The sequence below is a fragment of the Coregonus clupeaformis genome, chromosome 4 (assembly GCF_020615455.1).
Source record: "Coregonus clupeaformis isolate EN_2021a chromosome 4, ASM2061545v1, whole genome shotgun sequence".
In the NCBI taxonomy this organism is placed as follows: domain Eukaryota; kingdom Metazoa; phylum Chordata; class Actinopteri; order Salmoniformes; family Salmonidae; genus Coregonus; species Coregonus clupeaformis.
In genome coordinates, this window is record NC_059195.1 from 13,225,062 (window position 1) to 13,240,799 (window position 15,738).

Here is a 15,738-nt window from a genome sequence, read left to right on the forward strand (position 1 = left end):
AAATGGAAACTAACTAAATGTGTACTTTTTCTTCCAGGAAAAAGGGGGGAGTGATTCTCTTTTCTTTGAAATATTTTCTGAGACTATAAATAAGGCCTGGCCATTTTTTGTTTGTTTATTGTTTTACTATATGATGTTCAAATAACCACAAACAGACCACTTAGTATGAAATGTTAGCTATATAGGATTTTTATTTGTACTTTAGTTTTTTTCACGGGATGGAAGTGAAATATCTTACAGGGGAAAACACATGTAATTTGGGCTTTTATTTACTGAGGGATAAGTAAATACGTGTGATTTATTTTGAAAAGAGCTGTACTAAAGACATACTGTACACTTGGGATACAAACTTTATGAAATGTTTTGACGGTTGTGTCAAGGGGTGCTGAAGGTGGGTGTGGTGCATGAATCAAGCGCAGGACGCAGAAGCTCAGTCCAAAAGACTTTAGTGCAATATTCACGTAGAAAATAAGCACAATAAGCCCGAAGGCGAAATAACGGCGCACACAGGCGTCAAACAAACGGCGCACTAACATGTGCGAAAAGCCTCTCCAAAACACTGGAGGGAAGTACGTAGCTCCAACACAAAACAGAAGAGCAATCACACACAAAGACAAACACACACAACGAGAACTAAATAGGACACTAACGAGGACTAACAAGACACAGGTGTACAACATCAAGACAAAACCAAACGAACATGAAACATAGATCGGTGGCAGCTAGTACTCCGGGGACGACGACCGCCGAAGCCTGCCCGAACCAGGAGGAGGAGCAGCCTCGGCCGAAACCGTGACAGGTTGTTAATGAGTAGTATACTATTTGATGAAACAATTAATTGAATGATTTCAATGACCTCTCCAATCTGTCCTGGCTTTATGGTGTGGCCTGATCATCCACACTGTAAATCTTGGAGGCATGCTGAATTGGTTGATTACAATAAGGAATTGTAAAGAAGTATATCATTTGGCATTAATCCTATATATCATCCCAAACAGGACAAAGATGAAGTGGGAGAGTTAGTCTTGAAGGAGAGATATACCTTGAATAATGTTATCGAATGCAATTGGGTTAAGATATCATCAAGGGTTGTCATTTTAAGTTCAGTTATTATTTTTGGTTTAACAAGCAATGTTGTTGTTGTTTTGTTTTTTGTTCACATGAATCACGATGTGATGCATGTGTCCAAAGGGGGGAAGGTGTTAACGATTTTTTTTGTTTTTTTGGGCTTACAGGGGTTTTACAGGTGTTTTAATGATTTTTGGGCTTACAGGAGTTTTAATGGTTTTTAATGGTTTTAATATTTTTAATGTTTTTGTGGTAAGATATGCAAATTGTATTAAGGATATGAGCAGTAGTAATAATGTGTTATGGGTTAGGTTAAATCTTTTTTGTTTTTGTGATAGGAGGCAGGGTGTAGAGGTGGTCTGTCTATGAAATGAGTGGACAACAAATCAAATCAAATCAAATCAAATCAAATTTTATTGGCCACATGCGCCGAATACAGCAGGTGCAGACATTACAGTGAAATGCTTACTTACAGCCCTTAACCAACAGTGCATTTCTTTTTAAAAAGTAAAAATAAAACAACAACAAAAAAAGTGTTGAGAAAAAAAGAGCAGAAGTAAAATAAAATAACAGTAGGGAGGCTATATATACAGGGGGGTACCGGTGCAGAGTCAATGTGTGGGGGCACCGGCTAGTTGAGGTAGTTGAAGTAATATGTACATGTGGGTAGAGTTAAAGTGACTATGCATAAATAATTAACAGAGTAGCAGCAGCGTAAAAGGATGCGGTGGGGGGGCAGTGCAAATAGTCCGGGTAGCCATGATTAGCTGTTCAGGAGTCTTATGGCTTGGGGGTAGAAGCTGTTGAGAAGTCTTTTGGACCTAGACTTGGCACTCCGGTACCGCTTGCCGTGCGGTAGCAGAGAGAACAGTCTATGACTAGGGTGGCTGGAGTCTTTGACAATTTTGAGGGCCTTCCTCTGACACCGCCTGGTATAGAGGTCCTGGATGGCAGGAAGCTTGGCCCCAGTGATGTACTGGGCCATACGCACTACCCTCTGTAGTGCCTTGCGGTCGGAGGCCAAGCAGTTGCCATACCAGGCGGTGATGCAACCAGTCAGGATGCTCTCGATGGTGCAGCTGTATAATTTTTTTAGGATCTGAGGACCCATGCCAAATCTTTTCAGTCTCCTGAGGGGGAATAGGCTTTGTCGTGCCCTCTTCACGACTGTCTTGGTGTGTTTGGACCATGATAGTTTGTTGGTGATGTGGACACCAAGGAACTTGAAGCTCTCAACCTGTTCCACTACAGCCCCGTCGATGAGAATGGGGGCGTGCTCAGTCCTCTTTTTTTTCCTGTAGTCCACAATCATCTCCTTTGTCTTGGTCACGTTGAGGGAGAGGTTGTTGTCCTGGCACCACACGGCCAGGTCTCTGACCTCCTCCCTATAGGCTGTCTCATCGTTGTCTGTGATCAGGCCTACCACTGTTGTGTCGTCTGCAAACTTAATGATGGTGTTGGAGTCGTGCCTGGCCATGCAGTCATGGGTGAACAGGGAGTACAGGAGGGGACTGAGCACGCACCCCTGAGGGGCCCCCGTGTTGAGGATCAGTGTGGCAGATGTGTTGTTACCTACCCTTACCACCTGGGGGCGGCCCGTCAGGAAGTCCAGGATCCAGTTGCAGAGGGAGGTGTTTAGTCCCAGGATCCTTAGCTTAGTGATGAGCTTAGAGGGCACTATGGTGTTGAATGCTGAGCTGTAGTCAATGAATAGCATTCTCACATAGGTGTTCCTCTTGTCCAGGTGGGAAAGGGCAGTGTGGAGTGCAATAGAGATTGCATCATCTGTGGATCTGTTGGGGCGGTATGCAAATTGGAGTGGGTCTAGGGTTTCTGGGATAATGCTGTTGATGTGAGCCATGACCAGCCTTTCAAAGCACTTCATGGCTACAGACGTCAGTGCTACGGGTCTGTAGTCATTTAGGCAGGTTATTTTAGAGTCCTTGGGCACGGGGACTATGGTGGTCTGGTATTACAGACTCAGTCAGGGACATGTTGAAAATGTCAGTGAAGACACTTGCCAGTTGGTCAGCACATGCTCAGAGTACACGTCCTGGTAATCCGTCTGGCCCTGCGGCCTTGTGAATGTTGACCTGCTTAAAAGTCTTACTCACATCGGCTACGGAGAGCGTGATCACATAGTCATCCGGAACAGCTGGTGCTCTCATGCATGCTTCAGTGTTGCTTGCCTCGAAGCGAGCATAGAAGTGGTTTAGCTCGTCTGGTAGTCTTGTGTCACTGGGCAGCTCAGCGGCTGTGCTTCCCTTTGTAGTCTGTAATAGTTTTCAAGCCCTGCCACATCCGACGAGCGTCAGAGCCAGTGTAGTACGATTCAATCTTAGTCCTGTATTGACTCTTTGCCTGTTTGATGGTTCGTCGGAGGGCATAGCGGGATTTCTTATAAGCGTCCGGGTTAGAGTCCCGCTCCTGAAAGCGGCAGCTCTACCCTTTAGCTCAGTGCGGATGTTTCCTGTAATCCATGGCTTCTGGTTGGGGTATGTACGTATGGTCACTGTGGGGACGACATCATCGATGCACTTATTGATGAAGCCAGTGACTGATGTGGTGTACTCCTCAATGCTGTCTGAAGAATCCCGGAACATGTTCCAGTCTGTGCTAGCAAAACAGTCCTGTAGCTTAGCATCTGCGTCATCTGACCACTTTTTTATTAACCGAGTCACTGGTGCTTCCTGCTTTAGTTTTTGCTTATAAGCAGGAATCAGGAGGATAGAGTTATGGTCAGTTTTGCCAAATGGAGGGCGGGGGAGAGCTTTGTATGCGTCTCTGTGTGTGGAGTAAAGGTGGTCCAGAGTTTTTTTTCCTCGGGTTGCACATTTAACATGCTGGTAGAAATTAGGTAGAACGGATTTAAGTTTCCCTGCATTAAAGTCCCCGGCCACTAGGAGCGCTGCATCTGGATGAGCGTTTTCCTGTTGATTTATGGCCTTATACAACTCATTCAGTGCAATCTTAATGCCAGCATTGGTTTGTGGTGGTAAATAGACAGCTATGAAAAATATAGATGAAAACTCTCTTGGTAAATAGTGTGGTCTACAGCTTATCATAAGATACTCTATCTCAGGCGAGCAAAACCTCGAGACTTCCTTAGTATTTGATTTTGTGCACCAGCTGTTGTTTACAAATATACACAGACCGCCACCCCTTGTCTTACCGGAGTCAGCCGTTCTATCCTGCCGATGTAGCGTATAGCCCGCTAGCTGTATGTTATCCATGTCGTCGTTCAGCCACGACTCGGTGAAACATAAGATATTACAGTTTTTAATGTCCCGTTGGTAGGATAACCGTAATCTTAGGTCAACCAATTTGTTCTCCAATGATTGAAGATTGGCTAATAGGATTGATGGGAACGGCAGTTTACTCGCTCGCCGTCGGATCCTTACAAGGCACCCCGACCTACGTCCACGATATCTCTGTCTCTTCCTCATGCGAATGACGGGGATCAGGGCCTTGTCGGGTGTCTGTATAATATCCTTCGTGGCCACCTCGTTGAAGAAAAAATATTCGTCTAATACGAGGTGAGTAATCGCTGTCCTGATATCCAGAAGCTCTTTTTGGTTATAAGAGATGATGGCAGAAACTTTATGTACAAAATAAATTACAAATAACGCGGAAAAACACACATAATAGTACAATTGGTTAGAGGGCTGTAAAACGGCAGCCATCTTCTCCGGCGCTGTTCGTTAGCTGGAACGAGCTGGAAGGAGGTGCGCTTCATAATCTCAAGGCTTCTCCTGACGGATGAGAGGACATAAGTAGCATACGGTGTCTCACCTAACCTAACAATGTTCTTAAGATTTTTTTCCCATGGGTGAAGGGAACTCTGCCCAACGGAGTAGGATAATCTGAGTATTTTCTGCGCCCTGGAGACTATATGATGGTAAAAGACTACGGAAGAAAGAGTTGGAAAGACCATATGTGGAGGGGCCTGTACCAGATGTTGTTGGCTACCTCAATGATGGTAAAAGTGGCGGAGACAGATACTTAGATCCATGTTTCCCACTATAGAAGTGTTCCAACCCCAGCCATTGGGTAGCATTGTTGTCTTTTGTGTATGTCTGTGCTTGTGTGTCCTTGCAGCAGTAACTCCGAGCTACCTTATGGGTAGGCTGATAGAAGGACACTCTTCGCAGACCGATGTCGATAGATTGAGAGGGACTCTGGCTGATCCGGAGACCCTAGTGACGGGAGAAGGTTAACAGCTAAAGTGACCATACATCATCGTCCCGGTTACACCAACGGCGGTACGGATAGAGGGGAGCGCGATCGGGTATCATCTAAACCATTGTACCAGAGTGAGGGAACTGATGACTAAGAGACCACCGAGACTTTCAAGTCCTCCAAGACCTTCCAGACCGCCGAGAGATTCCAGACCTCCAAGACCTTCCAGACCGCCGAGAGATTCCAGACCTCAGAGAGATTCCAGACCACCAATAGATTCCAGACCTCCCAGACGCACCAGATATCCCCATCATTGATTTCTCTGCACTTGACTAGTTCCCTGAGAATAAGGGGAATGGGGTACTGATAATAGTAAAGAGCAGAAGAACAAGACATAGAAGGGATATAGACAGGATTAGAATGTATATTCCTGCACAGGCAGGAACCATAACTAAAATACAGAAAGGGATCACTATTAAAATACAAGGGTTAAATGGTTATTGGTGTGGGAGGAACCAGCACAAGGAGTATGGGGAAATCACATGGGGTAACGGTGACCTTAAGATAATAAAAGAAAAAGACAGATGGATCATAGACATAAGGATAACAGTTCAAGACTTAGATAAACAATTTGATGTAGTACTTCGTGTTACAGTTCCAGGGGGAAGTGTTGTTGGAGTAGCTATTCCTTGGGAAAGTGCACTAAACCCTGTACATGTTAAAGCCATACCAAATACAGAAGAAAGGGAATGGAAGGAGCCGTTAAAGAATTATTGGTATAGATGAGTACAATATATTACATTACAATTAAATAAAGAAAATAGTCTAATATGCACCACATCTCCGTTTAAAGAATTAACAGTAGTTCAAAATCTTCACAGTTACCAGGACGGTGTGCTAGGATTCAATCACAACTTTTGTAATATTTAGGAAAAGCTAACCATAAACAATTTTATGGTCAACCAGGATGAGGAGAGATGTGTAAGCAATTGCTAGAATAGGAACAAGGAAAAGGGAAACACCAGAGTAATATCAAATAGATTATGAGGAAATATAGGATAATAAAACAATTGGGTTATATAATTTGGGAGAATTCAAGGGAGAATGTGAAACTAGGGGGCGTTTAAACAGATAGCCTTTGGAATACAGGGACCCCTCAAAGAAAAATCTATCAGGCAGCAGGATCAAGTATTAGAAATGGGTATTAAGATTGAGTGGTGAAACATAATAATTTGTCATATAGTCAATGTTAATAGGGATGTTTTGTATTGGAAATTAACTCAACTAAACTGTTATGATCTGTCCTTTCCTGAGGTTACTACGGATGGTGTCGTAATGCATAGCACAGATAATTCGGTCCAAAACGGTGTAAACCTCAATAAAAACAAAAAACCCTCTACCCGGCTGAAGAGGAGCAACAAAGGCGTTGAAGACGTTTCTGTCCGACACCACCTCTGCCAGGAGACCTGAATCCAGCATCAAATCAAAGCAATCAATTGCCTTCTCTTTTGTGCCTTTTCTCTCAACAATGTGACAGGAGTCCATGTGGAGTGAGCAGGAAGAGAGAGATCTATGCCAATACAATGTTCTTCATAGTTTGGGTATACTGGTTGGCAAAATGGACAAAACAGAATGATGGTGGAGGTGGGGCGGCTCAGGTGTGACATTGGAATTGGGGCATTGCCATGGGCAATCCAAGATGAACTATGAAGCTATCTGAAGGACATAAGGAGGACGCCAGAAGATTGAGTGCCGGTAGAGGAAGGGAGTGTTAGTTGAGGTAGTATGTTGGATTGAGGAGTTATTATACACTGCTAAATTGATAGTAATTTAGACTAAGAATGCATTAAGATACTGATCTGTTGTAATTCTCGTTATAAATTATGGATAATATAAAGGTACATTCTGTTAGTGTCAGTATGTGCCAAGGTGAGAGTTTTAACTTTGAATGATGGAACCAAGGTGACTGACTAAGAATTGTCATTCTAAATTTGTTTTGGGTAATTAATTTGAGTATGATTATGAATTGTAAGCTGACTGATTGATCTGAATGAAGATATGTGAGTTAAAGATGTTGACACTATTCTTAAACATGTCCTAGGTAGTATGGTTAAAACAATGCTACGTTAGTTTTAATGTGTTAGGAGACTAACACTTATGTTGGAATTAATTTGAGTAGAAATAGTGATATTTTTATTATGAGTATAACCTTGACTGCAAAGATTGGGATTGATAGCAAAAACATAATACACTTTTGTAAATGTATGGGATTAGTAATCCCATTGGGAGGGATATGATGTGTATTTTTAATGGATTATCAGATACAATTGAGTTAATCATGAACATATAGTTAACATTCTTTGTGGCTAACTGAATTGGGCCGTTTGTTTTTGTCTTCAAACACAGTGAAAAGAGCCAGGGTTGAACAGAGTTTAAACTAGACATGAGTGTTTTTGCAAGATAAGGATTGATTGATTGATTGTAGTACTCTGAACATAATGAAAGTTGAGTTTAGCCACTCTCAGAGACAAAGGAAGTGGGCGGAGCAATAAAAGAGCAGGAAAACTGAAGAGGACTATATAAGATGGAGGGAGACCGTAAGAATGTGTGCCCCTCTGCAGACGGGCATCAGCTTTGTTGAAAACTTTAATAAAGTCATTTCTTGATGCAACAAAAACGCTGTAAGACCTTATTTGTAATAAAGTATAGTGGTTATTTTCCACAACACTATGTCAACAGACTTAACTTGAAGGAACCTTGTACAGTATTATTTTTTGATTATTGATGGGAAATATGAAGATGACTGAAATTATGAAGTTCACTTACACTCTTAAAAATAAAGGTGCAAGTTGGAACCAAATAACGTTATTGAGAGCAATGCCATAGGGGAACCATTTTAAGGTCTCTGAAGTACCATAAATGGGATGGTTCTTTGAAGAAACATACAAAAAATTAAAAAACAGAAATGTTTCGGCCCTCCAGGACCAGAATTGAATAGCCCTGCTGTAGGGTTTTTTAGCCTTATTTGCATACTTACCAGGGTGCCTTTCGAGTGAATGTCTACCAGTACCACCCATGACTGTGTTTGTGTCACGCCCTGACTCAGGGGACTCTTATTTGTTGAGTCAGGGTGTGATTTTCTATGTGGTGTATATCTAAGTTTATGTTCTAGTATGTGTAGATCTATGTTGGCTGGTGTGGTTCCCAATCAGAGGCAGCTGTCACTCGTTGTCTCTGATTGGGGATCATACTTAGGCAGCCTATTGGCACTCGTTAGTTGTGGGATCTTGTTCTGTGTAGGTATGCTGTTTGTGTCTATCTTGGACTTCATGTTTCGTTTAGTTTGTTGTTTTGTCCTTGTGTTTATTCGTTATAATAAACATGTATGCATATCACGCTGCGCCTTGGTCCGACCCGTCATTGAACGAACGTGACAGTTTGCTAGTGACAGAGACATGGTTGTTGCATTCATTAATTTTCAGTCCTGTGGTCTTCACCAAGTGAGTTCCTAAGTGAACATGTTGTCATTAAAATGAAATTCTTTAAGACATATTTCATAAGGCCTTCGTTTGTGGGCCTAGTTTTACCATAATACAGTGGCCAGAAACTCATAGTTTACAAGCCACATCAGGCAACTGGCTGCCAGTAGGTTACTGTAAAAACAACAGGATTTTTTTTGCACATTGTGGGGTTATTTTACACCACTGAGTGTTAATTTAACTCTTTACAGTCTTAATTGAACTCTTGAATCAACACTAGAAATGTTACACTGAAAAATCAACACTAGTTAAAGCTGGTATATGTAACTTTTTGTGTGACTGTCAAGGTGCGATGTGTATGCGGCGAGTGAAGTCAAGCGCAGGACACAGAGATACTAGCAGACTTACTTTACTGAATGTAAAGCACAAAACAAAACCTCCGAACCTGGAGGGAAAAACACCATACACGTAATATGGAAAATACAGCAATGCCGATACCGACTAGACACAAAACAATAACACACAAATACCAAACGTGAGACAAGGGTAATTATAGGCTATACAATCAAACATAATAGACAACAGGTGTAACTACTCAAGACAAAACAAGACAAACAACAAAACATCGATCGGCAGTAGCTATTACTCCGGGGACGACGAATGCCGAAGCCTGCCCAAGCAAGGAGGATGAGCAGCCTCGGCAGAATCCGTGACAGTACCCCCCCCTTGACGCGCGGCTTCAGCCGTGCGCCGACCCCGGCCTCGGGGACGGCCAGGAGGACGCGGAGCAGGGCGAGTCGGATGACTCCGGTGGAACTCCGTCAAGAGGGAGGGATCTAAGATGTCCCTCCTAGGGACCCAGCACCGTTCCTCCGGTCCGTACCCCTCCCACTCCACGAGATACTGCAGACCCCCCATCCGACGTCTCGAATCCACGATGGACCGGACTGAGTACGCCGGAGCCCCCTCGATGTCCAGTGGGGGCGGAGGAGCCTATCGTATCTCATTCTCCTGGAGTGGACCAGCTACCACCAGCCTGAGGAGAGACACATGGAACGAGGAGTTAATGCGGTAATTTATGGGCAGTTGTAACCTATAACATACCTCGTTCAATCTCCTCAGGACTTTAAATGGCCCCACAAACCGCCGACCCAGCTTCCGGCAGGGCAGGCGAAGGGGCAGGTTTCGAGTCGAGAGCCAGACTCGATCTCCAGGTGCATAAACTGGACCCTCACTGCGGTGGCGATCGGCGCTCGCCTTATGCCTACTGATAGCCCGCTGCAGATGGACATGTGCAGCGTTCCATGTCCCCTCCGAGCGCCGAAACCACTCATCCACCACAGGAGCCTCGATCTGGCTCTGATGCCAGGGTGCCAGGACCGGCTGATACCCCAACACACACTGAAAAGGAGTAAGATTAGTGGAGGAGTGGCGAAGTGAGTTTTGGGCAATCTCTGCCCAGGGGATATACCCCGACCACTCCTCCTGCCGGTCCTGGCAATAGGACCTCAGAAACCTACCCACATCCTGGTTTACTCTCTCCACCTGCCCATTACTCTCAGGGTGAAAACCCGAGGTAAGGCTAATCGAGACCCCCAAACGTTCCATAAACGCCCTCCAGACTCTAGAGGTGAACTGGGGACCCCGATCAGACACTATATCCTCAGGCACCCCGTAGTGCTGGAAGACGTGTGTAAACAGGGCCTCAGCAGTTTGTAGGGCAGTAGGGAGACCTGGCATTGGAATGAGACGGCAGGCCTTAGAAAACCGATCCACCACGACCAAAATCGTGGTATTCCCCTGGGAGGGGGGAAGGTCCGTGACAAAGTCCACCGATAGGTGAGACCACGGCCGTTGTGGAACAGGTAGGGGTTGTAACTTCCCCCTGGGCAGGTGTCTAGGTGCCTTACACTGGGCGCACACCGAGCAGGAGGAGACATAAACCCTCACGTCCTTAGCCAATGTTGGCCACCAGTACTTTTCACTAAGGCAGTGCACTGTCCGGCCAATACCAGGATGACCAGAGGAGGGTGACGTGTGAGCCCAATATATCAGTCGATCACGGATCTCGAGCGGCACGTACTTCCGCCCCTCTGGACACTCAGGAGGAGTAGGGTCTGTACGTAATGCCCGCTCGATCTCCGCATCGACCTCCCACACCACCGGTGCCACCAGACAAGACTCCGGAAGTATGGGAGTGGGCTCAATGGACCTCTCCTCTGTGTCATATCGCCGGGACAGGGCGTCTGCCTTCACGTTCTGTGACCCTGGTATATACGTGAGCTTAAATACAAACCGGGCCAGAAACATGGCCCACCTAGCCTGACGAGGGTTCAGTCTCCTCGCTGCCCGGATGTACTCCAGGTTACGATGGTCAGTCAGAATGAGGAAAGGGTGTTTAGCCCCCTCAAGCCAATGCCTCCACACCTTTAGGGCTTGAACCACCGCTAGCAGCTCCCTGTCCCCCACGTCATAATTACGTTCCGCCGGACTGAGCTTCTTAGAATAAAAGGCACAGGGACGGAGTTTAGGAGGCGTGCCCGAGCGTTGAGACAGTACAGCACCAATCCCCGCCTCTGACGCGTCCACCTCCAATTGGAACGCCAAAGAGGGGTCCGGATGTGCCAGCACCGGAACCGAGGTGAACAGGTCCTTCAGATGTCTAAACGCCCTGTCCGCCTCAGCCGACCACTGCAAACGCACCGGGCCCCCCTTTAGCAGGGAGGTGATGGGAGCTGCTACCTGTCCAAAACCCCGGATAAACCTCCGGTAGTAATTGGCAAAACCCAAAAACCGCTGCAACTCCTTAACCGTGGTGGGAGTCTGCCAATTACGCACGGCTGAAACACGGTCAATCTCCATCTCCACCCCTGACGCGGACAACCGATGTCCCAGGAAGGAGATGGACTCCTGGAAAAACAGGCATTTCTCTGCCTTCACATACAAGTCATGCTCCAACAGCCTACCCAACACCCGACGCACCAGGGACACATGCTCGGCTCGTGTAGCGGAGTATATTAGAATGTCATCAATACACACCACTACACCCTGTCCATGCAAATCCCGGAAAATCTCGTCCACAAATGATTGGAAGACTGAAGGAGCATTCATTAACCCGTAGGGCATGACGAGATACTCATAGTGACCCGAGGTGGTACTAAATGCTGTTTTCCATTCATCTCCCTCCCTAATGCGCACCAGGTTGTAAGCGCTCCTGAGATCCAATTTTGTGAAGAATCGCGCCCCGTGTAATGACTCCGTCATACTCGCAATCAGAGGGAGAGGATAACTGTATTTAATGGTAATCTGACTGAGACCACAGTTGTCACACCCTGGTTCGGGGACTCATTATGTTGAACCAGGGTGTGTTCATTCTATGTTTTCGGTTTCTCTGGTGGGTGTTCTAGGTGGTTTATTTTCTATGTTTGCCGGTGTGACTCCCAATCAGAGGCAAACGAGTGTCAGCTGTCGGCTGTTTGTCTCTGATTGGGAGCCATATTTAATCTATCTGTTTTCCTTTCGGGTTGTGGGATTTTGTTCGTGTGTGTGCGTGTTGTACCACAGACGTCACGGATTCGTTGTTTGTTTGTTTTGCTCGTGTGAGTATTTAATAAATATACTATGTTCACTCGCAACGCTGCGCATTGGTCTCCTGTTCTAGACGATCGTGACAACAGTAATCAATACACGGGTGCAAACCTCCATCCTTCTTCTTCACAAAAAAGAAACTCGAGGACGCAGGAGAAGTGGAGGGCCGTATGTATCCCTGTCCTAGAGATTCGGTGACGTATGTCTCCATAGCCGCCGTCTCCTCTTGAGACAGAGGATACACATGACTACGCGGAAGTGCAGCGCCTGCCTGGAGGTCTATCGCACAATCCCCCTGTCTATGAGGTGGTAATTGAGTCGCCCTCTTCTTACTGAAGACGAGTGCCAAATCTGTATACTAATTATGAATGTGCAGTGCGGGCATTTGGTTCGGACTTTCCACGGTTCTCGCCCCTACGGAAATACCTATACACTGCCCGACACACTGATCAGACCATTCCCTGAGAGCCCTCTGTTGCCATGAAATGTTGGGGTCATGAGATATTAACCAAGGAAGCCCCAACATCACGGGAAACGCAGGAGAGTCGATCAAATACAACTGTATAATCTCCTCATGACCCCCCTGTGTCTTCATCTTAAGTGGTGCTGTGACCTCCCTAATCAATCCCGACCCCAAAGGCGGCTGTCTAGGGCATGGATAGGGAAGGGCACATCAACTGGTATGAGGGGAATCCCTAACTTATAACAGAAACTGCGATCAATAAAATTCCCAGCTGCGCCTGAATCGACTAGCGCCTTATGCTGGGAGTGAGAAGAAACCTCGGGAAATACAACTTGGATACACATGTGGACAACAGAGAGCTCTGGGTGAGTTGGGCGCTTACTCACCTGGAATGACTCATCAGTGCGTGACCTGCTGCCTCGATCCCTAGGAGACCCTCCCCAGCACCGAACCGCAGTGTGTCCTCTGCGGCCACAGTTGGTGCAGGGGACGGCCTCTCTCCTGGTCTCTCTCCTCCTCTCTCTAGCACCAGCACCCCCGAGCTCCATAGGGCTCGGCTCGGAGGTGCTGGGGGATGGAATGGACGGCCCCAGCTCCGGACGTCTGCGGGTAGCCAACAGGGTATCAAGACGAATCGACATGTCCACCAACTGATCGAAGCTTAGGTTGGTGTACCTGCAGGCCAACTCTCGGCGAATGTCCTCCCGTAGGCTGCACCTATAGTGGTCGATGAGGGCCCTCTCATTCCATCCCGCATTGGCCGCCAGAGTCCGGAAATCCAGTGCGAATTCTTGCGCGCTCCTCTTCCCCTGTCTGAGGTGGAACAGACGCTCCCCCGCCGCTTTCCCCTCTGGGGGATGATCGAAAACCGCCCTGAAGCGGCGGGAGAACTCTGCATAACTGACTGTAGCGGCGTCTATTCCCCTCCATTCGGCATTGGCCCACTCCAGTGCCTTGCCGGACAGACAGGAGATGAGGGCGGAAATGCTCTCGTATCCCAAGGGCGCCGGGTGAATGGTTGCCAGGTAGAGTTCTAATTGGAGCAGGAAACCCTGACACCCGGCCGCGGTGTCATCATAAGCCCTCGGGAGCGAGAGCCGAATCCCACTGGACTCCGGAGATGGAACGATGGGTATGGCTGAGGGTGGTGGTATTGTTGGAGGAGTTGTGGGCAAACCTCCTCTCTCCCATCGGCTCAAAGTGTTCATAACATCCTGCATGGCGGTGCCCAGTCTCTGGATCATGGCGTCTTGGCTGCTTACGCGCTCCTCCAATGATCCCGTTGGTACCGCTGATCCTGCTGACTCCATGGTGAGGTGTGTTATTCTGTCAAGGTGCGATGTGTATGCGGCGAGTGAAGTCAAGCGCAGGACACAGAGATACTAGCAGACTTACTTTACTGAATGTAAAGCACAAAACAAAACCTCCGAACCTGGAGGGAAAAACACCATAAACGTAGTATGGAAAATACAGCAATGCCGATACCGACTAGACACAAAACAATAACACACAAATACCAAACGTGAGACAAGGGTAATTATAGGCTATACAATCAAACATAATAGACAACAGGTGTAACTACTCAAGACAAAACAAGACAAACAACGAAACATCGATCGGCAGTAGCTAGTACTCCGGGGACGACGAACGCCGAAGCCTGCCCGAGCAAGGAGGAGGAGCAGCCTCGGCAGAATCCGTGACAGTGACCGACCAAATTCACATAGAAATGTGAGTTATAGATCTGTCATTCTCATTGAAAGCAAGACTAAGAAGCGGTAGATCTGTTCTATGTGTGCTATTTCTATGCTTCCTGTTGTTAAGTTACATTTTTGTGTCTTTTACTTGTGGTTTTGTACACCAGCTTCAAACAGCTGAAAATACAATAGTTTTGGTAATGGAAAATATATTTCACAGCGGTTTAGATGATACAATGATTCTCAACACTATACTTGCTTGTTTTGTCACATAAACTAAAATTAGATGAATTATTCCAATTTTAGCCACCATGAAATGGCGGAGAGATTTCTGCATAGTGCATCTTTAAAGGCCCAATGCAGCTGTTTTTATCTCAATATCAAATCATTTCTTGTTAATAATATTAATACCTTACTGTGATCACAAAAAATAAAAAAGGTTAAAAAGAAACAAAAAGACACTATAAAAATATAAGTATATGGACACCCCTTTAAATGACTGGATTCGGCTATTTCAGCCACATCCATTGCTGACAGCTGTATGAAATCGAGCACACAGCCATGCAATCTCCATAGACAAACATTGATAGTAGAATGCCCCGTACTGAATAGCTCAGTGACTTTCAACGTGGCACCATCATAGGATGCCACCTTTCCAACAAATCAGTTCGTCACATTTCTGCCCTGCTAGAGCTTCCCCGGTCAACTGTAAGTGCTGTTATTGTGAAGTGGACACATCTAAGAGCAGCAACGGCTCAGCCGCGAAGTGGTAGGCCACACAAGCTCACAGAACAGGACCGCCGAGTGCGGAAGAACATAGCGCATAAAAATCATCTGTCCTCGGTTGTAACACTCACTACCGAGTTCCGAACTGCCTCTGGAAGCAACGTCAGCACAAGAACTGTTAGTCGGGAGCTGCACACAAGCCTACGATCACCATGCGCAATGCTAAGTGTTGGCTGGAGTGGTGTAAAGCTCGCCGCCATTGGACTCTGGAGCAGTGGAAACGTGTTCACCATCTGGCAGTCCGATGGACGAATCTGGGTTTGGCGGATGCCAGGAGAACACTACCTGCCCCAATGCATAGTGCTAACTGTAAAGTTTGGTGGCGGATGAATAATGGTCTGGGGCTGTTTTTTTATGGTTCGAGCTAGGCCCCTTAGTTCCAGTGAAGGGAAATCTTAACGCTACAGCGTACAATGACATTCTAGACAATTCTGTGCTTCCAACTTTGTGGCAACAGTTTGGGGAAGGCCCTTTCCTCACA